An 18,210-nucleotide genomic window follows, 5' to 3' on the forward strand; every position below is an offset into this window, starting at 1 on the left:
CTGGACCCACCTCGTGTGGCTGTGATGAGGCCTGACAGCACCAGCGGACACTCAGCAGTGCTGGTGGATGCCAGGCGTGTATCTAGGTGCTTTCTATGTATTAAGTTCCTGAAGTGCGGCCACCTCTTGGTGGTTGTAAGTATTGATCACAGTGCCTGGCACAGGGCAAATGCTCCAATATTGTTATTTTATCTCCAGTTCCCAGCACAGCACCCAGTGTAGTCTGTTGTGTTCTCAAAAAAATGAGCACTGGCCTTAATAAGAGGGCCAAGCCACAGTAAGACAGTGATGCTTAAGCTACCCCACCATGCCGCCAGCCACCCGGCGCTGCTGCCCAAGCAAATGGCTCCAGGACTACACAAAAGGACATCAAGAAGAGAGGTGCTCCAGCAGGTGCAAACACGGCTGCAGGACGGGGGGAGGGAGATGGAGTGGTAGGAAGTGCTGCCAACATCTGGGGCCAATGCCCGGGAACAGCGACCCTCGGCTCAGGCTCAGGCTCAGCTCAGGCAGGACTCAGGAAGACGCTGCCACCCAGGAGCGGCCTCAACTGAAAGCGGGAAAAGCACTTTAACATCTCTCCGGCCTGGACGCCTCCCCAGCCTCCCTACAGACCGACCTCCCACACACCCAGCCGGCGATGGCCCGGTGTGAAGATCCCATCCCGTCCTTCCTGTTCGCTTGCCTCCTCCCCACTGCTGGCATTCCACCCCCTCCCAAGTGGTCAGGACCTGGTCCTCATAGGGGAGGGTCAGTAGAAGGTCGTTGAGAGAAGTTGGGTGTTGCGGGAAGGGGCGGTGCTGAGAGGTACCCAACCCGTTGAGAATCGGGCCCTGCCTAAGGGAGGCATCCTCTGTACTGCGAGCACGCAGCCCCTCCGCCAGCCTCTCCCCCAGCCAGCCCCTTGGACGTGGCTTCCAGCCAAGGAAGGAGAGACACGCAGACTAGAACAGGTGCCAAAATGCTGGAGCAGGTGGGTGGCCGCACCCACCCTGTGCCCCTCACAGCCCGGTATGAACGCCCATTCATCTCCCGGGAAGCATCTTCCTCCCTCTTCTCCTGGGTCCTCCCTACTCGCTTTCCAAATCTCATTTTAGATGCCACTTCTTCTGGAAACCCTCTGTGACCCCCTATGGTATGTCCTTCTCCTGCAGGCAGGTAGAGCAGCAGACTGCTGCGCAACGCTCGCCAGTGTGCGGCCACACTCAGCTGTCTCTCCAAGACGCCCAGTAAGAGGGTCCCGCAAGCAGCAGGAGGAGCCAGCCCACAGACCCTTCTCTGAGCAACCTCACTGCGCGCGCCGCCCAGCTCTGACTGATGTGACGAGGGGGCAGGGCCTCCTGGTCTAATAGGACTGATGCTGTGGTCTGTTTAGGTTCAAACTGAGTTGTTCAAAAGTGGGAAGGTGTCAGGTGTTAACATAACTGACAGCCTAAACCTTCACCTTACGAAAAGGCAAGCCCCAATCTCCTGCTTAAACAGTGACACTACAGAGACAATCTCAGAGAAACAAATGACAGAAAGGAAGGTGTTTATCTGGATTGCACTCCTCCAAGCCTTTCTGCCAGGCAACATAAATACATATAACCAAGTGGACTCATCCGGGAGACCAAGGTCATAACCCTCGAATGCCTGTGGGGCCCGGGCAGATCCTGTCGTGGAGCTGCAGGTGTGACAGAGCAAGGACAGATGGGGCCTGGGACTGACTACATCACTGGAAGCTCTCCGTTCTGCACAACTGCAAAGCATTGCACCGGCCATACAAAGCATCCCTGAGGGACACGAGACAGCGCCTCCCGGGCAGGGTAGCAGAGCTGATAAGAGTTCACATTTTGAAGCCTGGTCACATCCTGGACCTAGTGTCTGTTGGCTGGGTGACCATGAAAAAGTATTTGACCTCTCTGTGCTTTAAATGCTTCCCCTGAGTAAAAATCCAATAGTACCTACTTTGTAAGTTAGTTGTGAAAGGAGAAAAAGGGAAGAGCACGTGGCACTGTGCCTGACACAGTGTTACGTGCCATAATGGGCCACCAGTTTGCAGCTACTAGAGACGTTATTCTGCAGTTTGTTTTTCAAAGCTAATAATGTATTACGACCTTCCCTCATGTCCAATATGGATATTTTAGTATTTATTAGACATTTCAGGTTATGCCCCCCAAAAGTGAGGACAAGTCACAACACCCACCAGCAATGTGCGGAGGAGGACCCACCTTCCCCACGCACTTGCTAACTCTGGTTTTACCAATCTTTGTAACATTTGGCCAATTAAAAAGTGAAAAAGAAAACTATTGTTTTCATTTGCTTTCTACTAGTGATTATCTTTTGAGGCACAGAACCCAACTTTTTTCTTTCTCCTTTTCTTCTTTAGTGTGTTTAGCTAAAAATACTAAACACACTCTATGCTCCCTTGCAGCTCACTGTGGCCAAGTTCTACTCAATGAGATGTAAATGCTGTGTGAGATTACTGAGAAGCTCTGAAAGAGAAAGGACACCGCTTCTTCCCCTTTCTCCTGGCTTCTGGAATGCAGATGTGACGAATGGGATTCGCACAGCCATCTTGAATCAGGAGGCAATCTGCTATGAATGGGAGAGCAACAAAATAAGGAACCTGGGTCCACGATGACTTTTGATTCTACCATCCCAACCCTAGAATGCTCATCTCTTTACTTTTTCAGAGATGGTATAAATCTTTATATGTTTAAGCCATTGTTATTCAGGGGTTATCTACTACATGTGACCAAATCTAGTCCTAACTAATACACCTTCTGATCCCCAAAAGTGAAAATTGAACCTTTCTCTTTCTGTAACACAAGTAAATAACTATGTTTAAGTGTCCTAAAAATGGAACACTAACTTCCCCACTCTCTCATCCTTTCTCCCAAAGTCTTAGGTTTTACAGAGATCATTTAGAATTTTTATTTTCAGCCTGTTATATTTTCCCATACAGCAGTTCTCTATTTTAAAAATTCTTAGTAACTTAAATGTAACACAAAATAAAAATTCCAATTCACAGTAGCAATATCCATTGAGATTAAACTATATGCACTAAAAGGTACATGGCTCCTGTTTCCTGTACTCTGCACTTCCCCTATTTCACTATCTCTGCTCTGCCTTAACTGTCCTTTAGTTAGAGAACTTTACTGGATATTTTCTCAGGACCCATTTAATAGATAATATATGTTTTATGTCCTTGAATGTTTGAAAGGTCTTTCTTTTGCAATGCCTGTGGGTGACATCTTGGCTGGGTATAAGGAGGACTGCATGCATCCCCTCTTCCTTTAACAGTCTGGAGGTGCCAGTCCACTGTCTTCCAGCCTCCAGGATTGCACATGGGAGGCCCAATGAGAGCCTGATTCTCTTTCTTTTGAAAACCACTGTTCTTTCTTCCTACAAAATTTTAAGATTTTTCTCTTTCTTCTTGGAGTTTAGGAATTTTACTAGAAAATAGGTCTAGGTGTTGGTCTTAGTACAAACTGAATGAATCCATTTGACCTGAAGAATCAAGTCTTTCTTCAATTCAGCGAAATTTTTTTCTGTTTTTTTTTTTTCCTCTTATTCCTCCATAGATTCCTTTTCTCCTTCTAGAACTCCTATTATTCCCACGCCAGGTCTCCTGGATAAGGTCTCCAGGGTCTCATATTTTAATCTGTCATTTCCATTTCTTTTTATGATTATTCTTGGTTGTGAGGCATTTGTTCTATTTGACCTTCTGAACCACTAATTTCAGTTCTTTTATTGATTTTTAAATTCAAAAGCCAAGTGTTTTAGTTCCAGAAGTCCCTCGTATACTTTAATCTCATCCCTTTGGTTCTCTCCTTGTAAGCTGAAGTTCCTCCGCATCCTCTCCACTCATCCTGCCTCAAAGGAACCACTGGTCCAAGTGTGAAGATTGGCTTCCCTCCCTTCTACAGGTGCATCCCCGCACATGTGCTGTCAACTGTCTCTGCCTGATGAAGGGTGCAGGTTCCCGTGGCCCCAGTTCATGGCAGACTGCTTGAGCTTCTGCAGCAGTGGCAAGGCTGAGGCCTGACAGCCTTTGTTTGAGGGGACCAATTGAAACGAACTGGTAAACTACAATCTTCCTGACAAGTGGGGAGTAGACCTTCAGCCCACTGGTGCCCCTCCCCAGGGATAACAGGGGAGAGGCAGTCCTCTGCATGGACTAGAACAATTCCACCCAGATCCCCTGGGCTCAGTGTGAGACGGCAGCCCCTCCAAGGGCACAGGAGCAGGGGGGGCAGCTACGGTCCCTCTCACGGAATCTGGATCTAATCAGACCCGAAAGCAGACAGTGGTGAGGAACTCTCTCTACAACTAGACTGACCTAGTTGAGTCAGATCTCAACTCTGCCACTTACTTGCTCTGTGCCCTCAGGGAAATTACTTATCTCCAAGTCTCATTTTCTCATACGCTTTTACCTTTAAACAAAACATTTGTTTCCAGCATCTTCCTTAGGGGAACCAGTCCCACTGATACATAAGTTTTAAGGAACCTTCTTCTTCTAAGCAGTATATGAATTGCTTGTACTTAGTTAATCATGAAATGTCAAGGAAGACCAGGCCCCTGGCAGCAAAGTTTGAGAAACTTCACCTTCTACTTCTTTTGTGACAATGGGTTCAGAAGGGTAAGTCTACTAGAAAAATCTGAAAAATATTATAATATTTCAGCTTTTATCATTTTTGTGATTGCTCTTGAACAGAATCTCCTAGGATTCTTCTAGGCAAACATTCTCTGCCTCTCCCCCTATTTTTATTTCATTTTATTTTTATTATGGTATCATTAATATACAATCACATAAGCAACATTGTTACTAGACTCCCCCCATCACCATGTCCCCCCCACATACCCCATTACACTCACTGTCCATCCATCAGTGTATTAAGATGCTATAGAATCATTACTTGTCTTTTCTGTGCTACACTGCCTTCCCCGTGCCATCCCTATGTTATATGTGCTAATTGTAATGCCCCTTTTTCCCCTTATCCCTCCCTTCCCACCCATCTACCCAGTTCCTTTCCCTTTGGTAACTGTTAGTCCATTCTTGGGTTCTGTGCGTCTGTTGCTGTTTTGTTCCTTCAGTTTCCGCTTTGTTGTTATACTTCAGATGAGTGAAATCATTTGGTACTTGTTTTTCTCTGCCTGGCTTGTTTCACTGAGCATAATACCCTCTAGCCCCATCCATGTTGTTGCAAATGGTAGCATTTGTTTTCTTCTTATGGCTGAATAATATTCCATTGTGTATATGTACCACGTCTTCTTTATCCATTCATCTACTGATGGAACACTTAGGTTGCTTCCATTTCTTGGCTATTGTGTCTTTTTGAATCTGGGATCCTGCATTTTTAGGGTAGATTCCTAGGAGTAGAATTGCTGGGTCAAATGGTGTTTCCATTTTGAGTTTTTTGAGGAACCTCCATACTGCTTTCCACAATGGTTGAACTAATTTGCATTCCCACCAGTAGTGTAGGAGGGTTCCCCTTTCTCCACATCCTCGCCAGCATTTGTTGTTTGTCTTTTGGATGGTGGCCATCCTAACTGGTGTGAGGTGATACCTCATTGTAGTTTTAATTTGCATTTCTCTGATGATTAGCGATGTGGAGCATCTTTTCATGTGCCTGCTGACCATCTGAATTTCTTCTTTGGAGAAGTGTCTGTTCAGCTCCTCTGCCCATTTCTTAACTGGATTATTTGCTTTTTGTTTGTTGAGGTGCATGAGTTCTTTATATATTTTGGATGTCAACCCCTGATTGGATATGTCATTTATAAATATATTCTCCCATACTGTAGGATGCCTTTTGTTCTACTGATTCTCCCCCTATTTTTAAAATGTTATCTCAAGATGTAAAGGCCATGGCCACAAAGGGGATGGATGCTGGGAGCCACAGTATGTTCCATGTTGATTTCAGTCTAGTAACATTTATTGAGCCCCTACTGTATATAAATCATTGAACAAGGCACTGCATGGGATACAAAAAGGAGCAAGACACACAGTCCCTGCCTTAAAAGGGCTTAAAGTCTAGTCAAGAAGATAAGGGACGAGATACAGGGTACATCAAAAAATCATGATGCAGTGCAGAATGTGGCCAGGGCCACGAGAGGAGGTTAACACAGTGAGTGGCACACAGTGAGCTGGCCCTTTCTGATGAAGGCCAGCCGAAAGTGAGGAGGGGAGCTGAACTGGAAAGAGAGAGGAGGGGTTTGTGGGAGGTACGGGGGGCCCACATAACCCCAGCTCTTGGGAGTCAGATACAGAACATTTGTGTTCTGAACAACAGGAGCAAAAGGGTGGCACTCAACAGTGTCATGACAAGAGGTTTTGCACAAAGAGGGGGTAGAGAGAGAAAGGAAAAAACGCTTGATACAAGACCAGAGAAAAACCCTGAGCTTAGTCTGGCCAGCAGCTCTAAATGCCCCCACCTGTGCGGCTCTCTGGGGGTGATTGGTGTCCCAGCAGCCCCTCTGCAGCGCCTCAGCCCCACAGACTCTGCTGTACGAGGTTTCTCCGCCACACCACCTCCGGCTCACTGTATCAGCAGGCACCTTTGGGTGCCCAGACAGCATGGCCCTCTGCTCACAAGGGCACATTTCCCTAAGGTCAGCGAACCAACTTACCAGGAACACATGTTGAGCTTCATAATCTCAGGCCAACATGGTATACCACCCCAGCACATCTCTTTCCAAACAGTAGCCACTGTAAAAGTAGGAGGAATAATTCGATTTACACCAGTGTTCCATATGGTAAGCCTTGTTCTTCAAAGTTCAGCAAGGCTAGACTAATTACAGTGCTACAAGATCTGATTTCAACCTGTTCTTTGAAATGTCAAATTCTTCCCCACAGATCAACACTTGATATCACCATTAGCCTATCAAGTAGCAAAGCTTGTCCTAAAATCACCAAAATTAACTTAAACTTCTTTGATCACTGTTCTCCCTTCCCATTACCCTTTGAATACATGCTGTAGTAAGCATGTGAGAGCTCTGCCTGGGGAAAAGCACAGACCCCAAGGGAAAATGCGGCTGGAAGGCCCAAAGCACCAGCCAGGGCCTCGGGCACTACCCAGCAAGAAGGGAACGCAGGAGGATGCAGACACAAAACCCCTGCCCTCAGTGCCCACGGCTGTGGGAAAGAGTGCATGACAACGGAGGGGGTGCCTGGCACACTGGCACGACAGCATCCTGCACTAGGCACCCCCAGAGGGCCTGCACTGGGACATTTTCGTCTTCAGGCATCTCTCTCCACCCCCAGCCCCTCCACAGCTGCCCACACCCAGGTGGGCAGCCTCTTGACCTCCCTCACTCAGGAAACTTGACTTCTGCTCCCTGGGATCCCCCCTTCACCTTCTGCTGGTCCTGTACTCCCACCTCTGAGAAAGGCCTCCTGCTAAGACCCAGGTCCAACCCCAGGCTCAGGGGCCAGTCGCCTGCCCTGCCAACCTCAATCCCCTCCATTCCTTTGGTCATCCTCTGCCTGAGAACATCTTCAGTTCTCTGCAGTCTTCACAAGGCCTCTGACCCTTGAACTGCAGGCTGCTTCCCACCAGACACCACTGACCTCCTCACCGCACCTCACCACACCACCACCACTTGGGAATCCTGCCTGGCCACCAGCCACCCTGCTCCCCCGGGGTCACTGGGACGTCCAAACGGCTGAGGCCAGCGGCCCTGGGCTTGCCTACCCCTTGGTGGCTTTCTACGTGGCTCACCAGTCCCTCTTCCGGAAACTCAGCTCTCAGCCCCTGAAACTGACTGCCGTTCTCGTCCCCCTCCGGGCTGCTTGGGCTCTGGGCTCCGCTGCTGGCTGCTTCCTTGTTGGACCGTGCATTTTTGTCCTCTGGCCTCTCAGACCTTCCTCCCAGCCATGTCCCCGGGCTCCTGGCACCCAGGCCACTCGGAGGCCTGGCCCCTGCCCCTGTCCGGCCTCACCACCACCCTCCTCAGTCCCGCACTTCATGCTCAGCAGCAGGGAAACAGGCCGGAACTCACAGTGCTGACCGAACTGCTTCAGGTCCCCCACTGGCCCCCCTCTGCTCAGACTGCCCGCTTCTGCTACGACCTTGAGCTACAGTTCACCAAACTTTTCGATCCTTCTCGACCAACAGTTGGAAAAATATTAAGCAAGCACCTATAACAAATGTTCATTTGTAAGTTAAGTACATGCTCTAATGTACCAACATGTTATGTCCATGACAGAACAAGTACAAATGATCAAAGGAAGAGACAAAGATGAAATAAGTATGTCAAAATAATCGTTTTATTTTATTCATCAACAACACAAAAACTTTCATTCTCATTATTAATAACAGTTTTAGTGAGAACAGTGTGATGGAAGGGCTTCCCTTTTTCAGTGCTTTAAATAAACTTTTTACGGAAGTACAACCTCACACAAAGTGCACGCTGTAAGTGCAGGTCAAAGGACTCTAACAAAGTGAACATACCCAGGTAACCAGCATGCAGATGGACAGACAGACATCACCAGCTATCCAGAAACCCACTGTGCCCCCTTCTATCTTTACCTGCCTCCCAAGGGTAGCCACTGTTCTGATCTGTAATAACATAGCATTAGTTCTGTCTGTTTAAACTGCATATGAATGGAATCACACAGTATATAATCTTTTGTGTCTCAATGAACATTATGTTTGTGAAATTCATCCTGAGTTTTCACTGAACTGTTGGTCATTATCTCTTACTGATAACAGTTTTCCACTTGTGAGTTTACCCCATGTATTTACCCATCTACTGCTAACAGACACGGGGATCATTTCCAGTTCGGGCCATTGCAGATGGTACTGCTACAAACACCCTCAAACGTGCCATTTGGTACATGTTCATGTGCCTTTCTGTTGGGTTGATACACAAATGAAGAGCTGAGTCATACAGTAAGTGTACATTCCACTTCGGTGGATGATGCCAACAGCATTCCGAAGCACATAACTCAGTTTATACTCCCACCTGCTGGGCACGGCAGTCTGGCTGCTCCACATCCTTGCCAGCACTTGGTGTGGTCTTTTTTTTTTTTTAGTCATCCTAGTGGATAAGATACCATGAAGTAAGTATTGTAATTCCTTTTTAAAGATGAGGAGAATAAAATTAAGTGCCTCTTTCAATCTCCCAAACTAATGTGAATGAGCAAGAACCCAGGTCTTCTGACGCTGGTGCAATGTTTCTACTTATAGTGAAATATTGTTTCCAACATAAACTCCTTAACAAGAGGCTAAAGCACTAACAAAATAACATGCTTATGGACTATGCCCATCTCAACACACCACTCAAGACAGGGAAGAATGAAATGGTCTATCAAACCAACTTTGAGACAGACACATATAAGAAGTCTGAACACATATATCAAGTATTAACAATAACATGCTGGTTGCTTTTTTTAAATTTATCTTTGTTTTATTTTTCTACAATTAACATTTAATAATGAGAAAAATAGCTATTTCTTAAAATTGAGATATAACTTAAACACCATAAAATATACTCTTTTAAACTATAGAACTCAGCAGCTTTTAGCATATTTACCAAATCATGCAACCATCACCACTATCTAACTCCAGAACACTTTTACCACCCCCAGAAGAAACCCTGTGCCTGTTAGCACTTACTCTCATCTCCCATCTCTCTGGTGACCACTAATCTACTTTCTGTCTCTATGGATTTACTTCTTCTAGACATGTCATATAAACAGAATCATGCGGTATTGGCCTTTTGTGTTTAGTTTCTTTTACTCAGAATGTTTTCAAGGTTCATCCATATTGCAGCATGAATCAGTACTTCATTCTTTTTGTGGCTGCATAATACTCCACAGTATGGATATACCACTGTTATTTACCCATTGCATCAACTCATGGATATTTGGGTTGTTTCTATTTGGGGTTATTATGAATAGTACTGCTATGAACATGCATGTACAAGTTTTTGTCTAGATTTATGTTTTGATTTCTCTTGGGCATATTCCTAAGAGTGGAATATCAGGTCACAGGTAAGTTGATGTTAATTTTTTGAGGAACTGCAAAATTGTTTTCCAAAGAACTTGCACCATTTTATATCCCCACCAGCAATGTGCCACCTTCATGAATGAAGGTACCAAGTAAACCTCTCCAGAGAAGGTGAGAGAGGTGGTGCCCAGAGGAATCACAGTGAAAGTGGCCCCACATATACCACATGCCGGGACAGCATGTTGTTGGCTTAGTATCCAGACATACTGGTGGGCATGGAGCCAGCTCACATTTCATCCCTCACATTTGTATAGTTCTTTAGAACATAGTGTGTTCACATCTATGATCTTTGGTTTGAGCATGAATTTTATTCCTTTTTCTGTTAGTCATGATTTAATGTTTTATCGTCTTTCAATAATCATATCTGTCTTGTCAATAGGTTTCAGCCCTGGGCAAGTTCACTATGGATTCAGTGTGACCAAAGAAATGACAGTAAGACATTCTTGGGGTGAAAGGGTTATACCCAACTTTATTTCCATGGTGGCAGGTCAATCACTACAATCTCATCCACTCAGAGTGAGTCTGCATGCAGCAAGCCGGTCTCTGCCTCTGGGCCCCTCTGCCCATACACCTGTCCTCTGGGCCTCTCTGCCTGCATAGTCTCCCACATAGCCGTCCTCTGGGCCCCTCTGTCCGCACAGCCGTCTTCTGGGCCCCTCTGCCTGCACAGCCATCCTCTGGGCCCCTCTGCCCACACAGCCGTCCTCTGGGCCCCTCTGCCCGCACAGCTGTCCTCTGGGCCTCTGTCCTTGGTGCTGCCACCACTCCAGCCTCTGCTCTCCTGCAGCTGTGTCCCTGGGTCGCCCAGAGCACTGAGCAGAGCTCCCCATTCAGAGTCAACAGCAACGTATTGCCCACACATCAGCCAACCAGGGCCAGGTGAGAATCCGGCCACAGGAACCTTCATTTTATCCACAATACCATTTGTATTCTATTTTATAATCATAATTGCAACACTTATTTGGAAATAATTTTATACTCAAATGGTTCCAGTCTTACTGCCAAGCTTTTCCTATTCTGACTTGTCCGTTCATGGTCTTTTATTCCGATTCATCCCTCAGTTGCCAGAGCATGCCTTCTAGTCATTTTTCCTCCAGAATGGTGCATGGATATAGCAAAAGCTACACACAAGGTATGTCCTTGCACAAATGAAATGAATATCTGTTACTATCCAATGTGAACTAAAACCTGGCTGAATGTAAAATTATTGGGTCATAACCCATTTCCCTCAGAACTCAGTGGGTACTGCTCCACTGCCTGCTGGCACCTATACTCTACACAAGTCTGAGCCCAGCCTAATTTTTTCCTCTTTGATTTAAAGATTCCTTCTGCCAGGTATCAATGTTATCCTCCCTTTATTCTTAAATTTAAAAAAATACTTCACCTGGATATTTTAACTGTTACCTAATTTTTGCCAGTTTTGCCTGGCTCATGATGAACCCTTATTATTCACAGATTCAGGTCCTTCTTCAGCTCAAGAAAACTGAGGATTCCTTCTCTTCCAACTGTCTGGTCACCAATCTGGTCCGTCACCCACACCCGGGGTCCCCTCTGCTGCTTGCCCATCACTTCTGAGATCAGCAGTTTGTCCACCTCCTGCCTTTGACTTTCTGCGGCGCCACTAAGTCCAAATGCTGGTGTGATATTTATTTCCTCACGTTCTCCGAATCCACAAGCTCCTTCTTCATCTCAGTCTGTTGACTCATCAGCCCATCTTTCCTAACATCCATAACTCCTCTGACAGGATAAAGAAGATGATGCTTGAAATTTACTTCACTTTACTAAGTAAAAGATTAGAAGCTTTTTTCCCGAAGTCTGCTCTTCCTCTATTTCTTGCATGCCTTGTTTATTTCCCTTTATATTGCTGGAACTTTTCAGTGGGTCCTTTTTTGTGTTACTTTTTCTATTTGTTCATTCTTGAATGACAGATGAGACCTGGCCTGATATTTAACCCAAAAACAATGTAGACAGATCCCCTTTGGTCCCCTCTCTACTTATCCTAATGGATTCAGTTTCTTGGATGGGGCCGTAGGCTAAGGGTCAGCACTGTGTCCATCCTCGTCACCTGTGACCACTCTTTTTAATTTTAGTATCATTGATATACAATCTTACATTGGTTTCAAGTATACAACACAGTGGTTCAACAATTTCCCATATTATTAAATCCTCACCCCCACTAATGCAGTTACAATCTGTCAACACAGAAGATGCTACAGAATCACTGACTCTATTCTCCATGCTGTACCACTTATACTATGATTGAGAATTTTTGTGCCCCTTTTATCCCCCTCACTCTCCTCACCCACCCGCCCCAACCCCTCCCCCATGGTAACCACTAATCACTTCTCAATGTCTAAGAGTCTACTGCTATTCTATTTACTTTATTTATCTATTCCACAAATAAGCAAAGTCATATGGTATTTGTTTTTCTCCACCTGGCTTATTTCACTGAGCATAATACCCTCTAGGTCCATCCATGTCGTTGCAAATGGCAGGACTTCTTTTTTATGGGTGAATAATATTCCATTGTGTATATGCACCATCTCCTCTTTATCCATTCATCTATTGATGGACACAGGTTGCTTCCATAACTTGGCTATTGTAAACAATGCAGCAATAAACATATGGGTGCATGTATCTTTTCAAATCAGGGATGTTTTCTTCAGGTAAATTCCTAGAAGTGGAATTACTTGAACATATGGTATTTCTCTTTTTACTTTTTTGAGGAAACTCCATACTGCTTTCCACAGTGGCTGCACCAATTGACATTCCCACCAACAGTGCAGGAGGGTTCCCTTTTTCCACATCCTCACCCACACTGTCATTTCTTGTCTTTTGGACAGTGGCCACTCTGACCGGTGTGAGGTGCTCTCTCATTGCGGTGTTGATTTGTTTTTCCCTGACGATTAGCAAAGCAGAGCATCTTTTCATGTGCCTGTTGGCCATCTGTATGTCTTCTTTAGAGGAATGTCTGTTCATTTTTCCTCTGCCCGTATTTTAATTGGGTTATGTGGTTTTTTGGTGTTGAGGCAGTGACCACTCTTTAGTAAATGCCTTCTCTTGCCTTTGTGTCCTCTTCTATAAAACTGGAAAGTGGAGCTAACCTTTAAATGGTGTCTGAACCTTTTTACCAGCGGATGTGGTTATTCCCCTCATCTGGTGATGTCTGCATAGATGAACCTCTTATTACTGAAGTTCTTTATTTCATACATTTACTATACTGGTGGGGGTTAGTCCAGTGGAGATACCTGCAGAGGTACTCAGATGGTGATAGGATTATCCTTGTAATTATTATTACCATCATTATTGAACCATTACTCTGTGACAGACAGCTTGCTAAGCACCTTAGCCTTACAGTAATTCTCTAAGAGAGCTATTATTATTATCCTACCCATTTACTGTGAGACAGCTGAGGCCTAAAGAGGTTAGATACCTTACTCAAGAACAGTCAATAAGGATTTCCTCACCGGCTGTGGCAGTGAATCTGTGGGTTTGGCTTGGGCAGGGTTTGAACCCAGCTCAGGCTGCCCCATATTCTGAGCTATTTCTTTATGCTCCCCTCTATTAGAGCAGAACAGCACCTCACGCTCCGCCCTGGTCTGTGCACTCCTGCCTGTCCGTCTGTTCCCTTCTCTTCGCCTAAGCACTGAGGCTTCTCGACTCAACAAACATCAATCCCTTTTCTTTTTCTTTTCCTGAGGGACAAATGGCTTCATACCAGGGTGGTCAGCCCTGGCATTAAAGACATCTACTTCCCTGGTTACCACTGATCCCTGCTCACCATTCCTTAGCTGCGGCTTCAGCACCAGGGTGAGTGCCAACCAGGTCTTTGCCTCTGTCCTATACACACTCCAAGGTCTTTGGGGTCAGGGTACTACTTAAAAGACACATGTTGGATTACAGATGAGTTTCCCACTGGCTCTCCCAGATTGAAGGCCCTTCATCAGGGTCTGTAAGCCGATCTCAGTCAGGCTTTTGGGCCTACTAGGGGTTTGGACTTCCACTCCTGCTGATTTAGACCCCTCCCTCCACAAACAGTCTGGGTAGTTCTCGTGCACTCTGACTCTGAGACCCCACCCATAAACTCTGGAGATTCTACAGCAGGCTGTTCCCTGCTACCCAAGCTCAGGATCCTCAGGGCACCAAAGACGCACTCCCAAGTCACAGGGTCCAATCTGAATAGTTTTATCATCTTCCCAAAACTTTCTCCAACAGAAAGCTGCCTTTCCTAGGATCTAGACACACACCCTTCCCACAAGGTTGCAAATCTATCCTGAACCCAGAATGTTGGATAGGGCCCTAACTTTCCTGTTTCAGGAACCAAAGACTTCAGCCCAAAGGACCAGAAACAGAAGGCATGAGTGGGCTGCTTGAGAAGGTTCTGAGGGAAGCGGGCGGTTCTGAGACTGGCTGCAGCCGAGAGCTGCGTACTCAGTCCTGCGCATGGAGGCGAAGGTAACTAAGACGACCCCCTCACGTGAGAGTGGCCCCGAGATCAGAGCAAACACGAGTACCAAGGGCGCACAGGGGCACTCAGCCTCGGGGGCCAGGCAAAGGCCCTGCAGGGAGAGCTGGAGGGCGCCAGCTACCATTTCCGCACTAGCACCTGCCGTGGCCACGCCCTCCTCCCTGACCCCCCATCAGACCAAGACCCTCTGCTCAGCATGCATGACTTCGCTGAGTAATCCAACACCTCTCCTTCCTCTTCAGGGACCAGCACGTGAGATGACTGGCCTCTCTCCCCCAGGCACCACAGGGGGCCTGCTGCTCTGGGGAGTGAGAACCACAGCTCCAGCCCAGGCTCCCACGGAGCCCCCCAACGAGCAGGCCAGCTGCTGAATGCCATCCCACAGGCACCCAAACTCAGGACAGCCGACTGAACTCACTGCTCCTCCTCCCTCACCCCACACCCCCTCCCCGTTCCTTGTCTCTGGCTGGGACTGGACCAGCATCTCACACCACTGAAGTGAGAAGCCCTGACATCATCACCCCCTGCCCTCCTGTCCGCTAAGTCTCCCAGGAGAGAGGCCTCCACCTCGGTTCCCCCCAAACCTGCCTTCTCCTCCCTGTCCCCGGGGCCAGCATCAGGTGCTACGGCCCCCTCACTCGTCTCCCCACCCTCCATCCTCCACACCGGGATCATAACCAACCTGCTTCCCTCCCTCTGTGACTCTGGACCGATTCTCCACGGACTACAGGGTAACTCTGAACTCCTGAGCACTGCCTGCAAGTCCCTCTAAGGGCTGATCTCTAACCTCATCCCCTGCCGGCTCCTCCTCACTCCCCTCACCACGAGCCTCACGTTTCAGCAGCACCACACAGCTCTCGGCTCCTGAGACCCGGCCTGCTTGCTCCCCCTTCTGTGCTTCTGCACCATCCATACATCTGTCCAGGTCTGTCCTCACCTGGGAAAGTGAAAATCTATCTCTAAGACCCCCTGTGTCTGATTCGGTCCCATGAGCTTCCCTCTCCACTTCTTACCGCCTCTGGCCCAGCGTGGCCCAGCGTGGTGGTCATTCATTTGCTCCTGTCTGTCCGGTCTATGGGCTCCCGAGGGCAAGGACTGTGGTGTCAGGCCCACTTACATGCTCAGTAAATGTTTATTTCAGAAATGAAAACCACTAATGGCATTAAGGTGTTCCTCCAGCCCCTAAAAAAGCAAAGGAAGCCACCAATCTTTATAGCAATAAAAATAAAGCCGACTGCTATCTTGGAAACCATGGCAAAAAATGTTTCAGCAACAGATGTCTTTGGTGATAGATGGGACTTCTCACAAAGAGTAGCAGCAACTATGGTATCTGTCAGGGATTTCCAGCACCGGCCAAGAAAACAATGCCGAGCCACTACAGTGTCTCCCCGTGCTCAGAGCTCCAGCCACACCGGCCTTCAGTTACTTCCTGAATTCTTTCTGCCCATGTCCCGTCTGGGCCCGTGACAGATGCAGCTGCCACCTCCTCACCTGGCCAACCCCAGCTCCTCCTTCCTCTGGGGAGCTGCCTCTGACCCTCCTCACAGGCAAAACCACCCTGTTCATAGTCACAAAGCCCCTCATCCTCCTCTTCTGTGTCTGTCATCAGTGCTGCAATTGATGTTGCATATATTTGTTATTGTCCTTGTATTTATTTTTATGATTATTTAACTTCGCTACTAGACTTTAAGCTAGAATATAGTGAGGACCAGACTTGTCTTTTTCCTCTGCTGTGGCTCCACACTCAGCATCATGCTAGCACACTGCAGGCCCTAAATAAGAACCGGGTGGATGGATAGGCAGACAGACGGACTGGCAGGTAAGAGGTCAAGAAGACAGAGAAGAAAAACGAGTAAGGCTGCCTTTGGCTATCAGTACAATACTTTAATATCATCCAGCTCTCTTTATGCTGACTCAACCCACACAAAGCTATCTGGATCTAAAAACTGGGGTTTCCCTTCTGGAGAAAGGATGCACACACACCAGGAATATTCCTGTTTATTTGGAAAGCAGGTGTCAGGACAAATTGACACACTTGTCTTTCTGGCTTCATATGCAATCATCATTCTGTAATACCAGGCTCCTCTCTGTTCCACGAGTATACTGCCTATATTGATAAAAAGGTTTCAAGAATCGGCCCTGAGAAAGCCCCCTAAGATCAATGCATATATTGCTAACAAACCACAGAGACCCCATCACCAGATACCAGAGCTGCATACTGTCAGGTCTCGTGCAGTCACATGTAGATTCAACAAAGGATCTTGAAACTGAGGTTTCCATTGGAAATAAATGCTGCTTCATGGACATGGCCTATGAGCAATGTTATATGATTTGCAGGTAGTTGTTGAGAAACTGAAATATGCAAACGGATGTGCTAAAGTCCAAGGCTTTTGCTGGGTGGGGAATCAGGACACCTGAGTGTGAAACTGGAAAAGTCCCACCCCCTGTCTGGAAAGTGGGAACAGTGGATCAATGCTCTTTAACTTTCAGGATGGACTGATACTGCATCTGATGAGCACAAAGGCCAGCAGTGTTCACGGCAAGAGAGCCCCACAGCAGGTGTACCCAGAGACAAATCAAAGAAGCTAACTGAGGCAACCAGCATGTTTTGCAAACAGTAAAAGAATGCTACATACCAATTAGCAAGTAACCTCTAATCTCACTAAAAAGCTTCCCAACAAGAACAGATTCTAATTATCAACCAATCAGCACATGCAGCCATTACTATACTTCAGCCACTTACAAGAAAACATCAGGGTTTCCTGGTACCAAATATGAAACCAGACCTTATAACCATCACTTCAAATTGAACTCAACTCCTCAAATTCAGTTATCAGGAAACTAAAATAATAAAACCAAGATTAACTATTACAAATATCTTTTCTCAATGAATCCCTGTTCTCTTATCTCACCTGTGACCTCACCAACTCTGTGTTAGGAACCACAGCTTGGGTGTGAGAAAAGACACCCTCAGATTCTCCCAAAGCTATGTCTTTGGGCAATTTGTTTAACCTCTCTGAGCTTCTATTTTTCTCTGCACATCAAAGCCTGCCCATCTACCCTGAAAGAATCATTATGAGGCTGAACAAAACAGGTGTCAACAGACTTTGTAAAGTGTTGAGATATTTAGTGAAGGGACCTGAGATCCAACAACCTTTTCCCTTCATAGATCTAAATCAGTCACTGGGCACTCATTTTCATCTGTTCATTCAACAAACATTTAGACGCACCTACGACGTGATTGATGCTATGCCAGACACTGAGGACCGTTAGTGAGCCAAGCAGCCAGTCCCTGACCTGCCGGGATCGCATCACGCGGCAGCCGTGGAGACAGACGCAACCAACAGTCACACTGAAGAGCTTCTCGTTACACCCTACAGGCCAGGCTCACAATGTGGTCTTTTTTCTAACAGAAACTAGAAGCCACTGGGGGTTTTCAGCAGAGTCATTCATTCAGATCATTACGGCTGACCTGGACTAGCCCTGGTGGCCAGGCCCAAATGTGGTGAGAAGGACGAATGCAGACTTGACTCTGCAAAGTCTCAGGGTGGAGTCGGGGAAGCCGCCACTGGGCACACAGGGGTATTACACGCTGCAGCCGGGTCTTGTGAGAGCCCAAGGGGGGAACTGTCTGTAAATGCTAGTGGATCAAAGTGTTGGAGATGTGGTGCCTAGAGGAAAAAAGAAACACAGCTAGCTGCAGAAAGGACACAAAACAAGAAATATCTTTTTTAGTGAACATTACTA

The 18,210-nt window shown here is 46.8% G+C and overlaps 1 protein-coding gene across 23 annotated transcripts in view; it reads right to left on the minus strand.

Annotated features, from left to right (window-relative positions):
- The window catches only part of RALGPS1 (Ral GEF with PH domain and SH3 binding motif 1), a 270,250-nt gene that overhangs the window by 240,600 nt on the left and 11,440 nt on the right, over positions 1-18,210 (minus strand). For 5 of the 23 annotated variants that reach the window (XM_073224298.1, XM_073224270.1, XM_073224280.1 and 2 more), the window contains exon 2: positions 6,613-6,691. The exons of 15 other annotated variants lie outside the window; for them this stretch is intronic. The gene's annotated coding sequence lies outside the window, so the exon portion shown is untranslated. Of the gene's footprint in view, positions 1-6,612; positions 6,692-7,676; positions 7,971-18,210 lie in introns of those variants that run through there. 3 more of the 23 variants (XM_073224275.1, XM_073224277.1, XM_073224288.1) reach the window with 3 other exon arrangements.

Source organism: Manis javanica, chromosome 2, assembly GCF_040802235.1.
Source record: "Manis javanica isolate MJ-LG chromosome 2, MJ_LKY, whole genome shotgun sequence".
In the NCBI taxonomy this organism is placed as follows: Eukaryota; Metazoa; Chordata; class Mammalia; order Pholidota; family Manidae; genus Manis; species Manis javanica.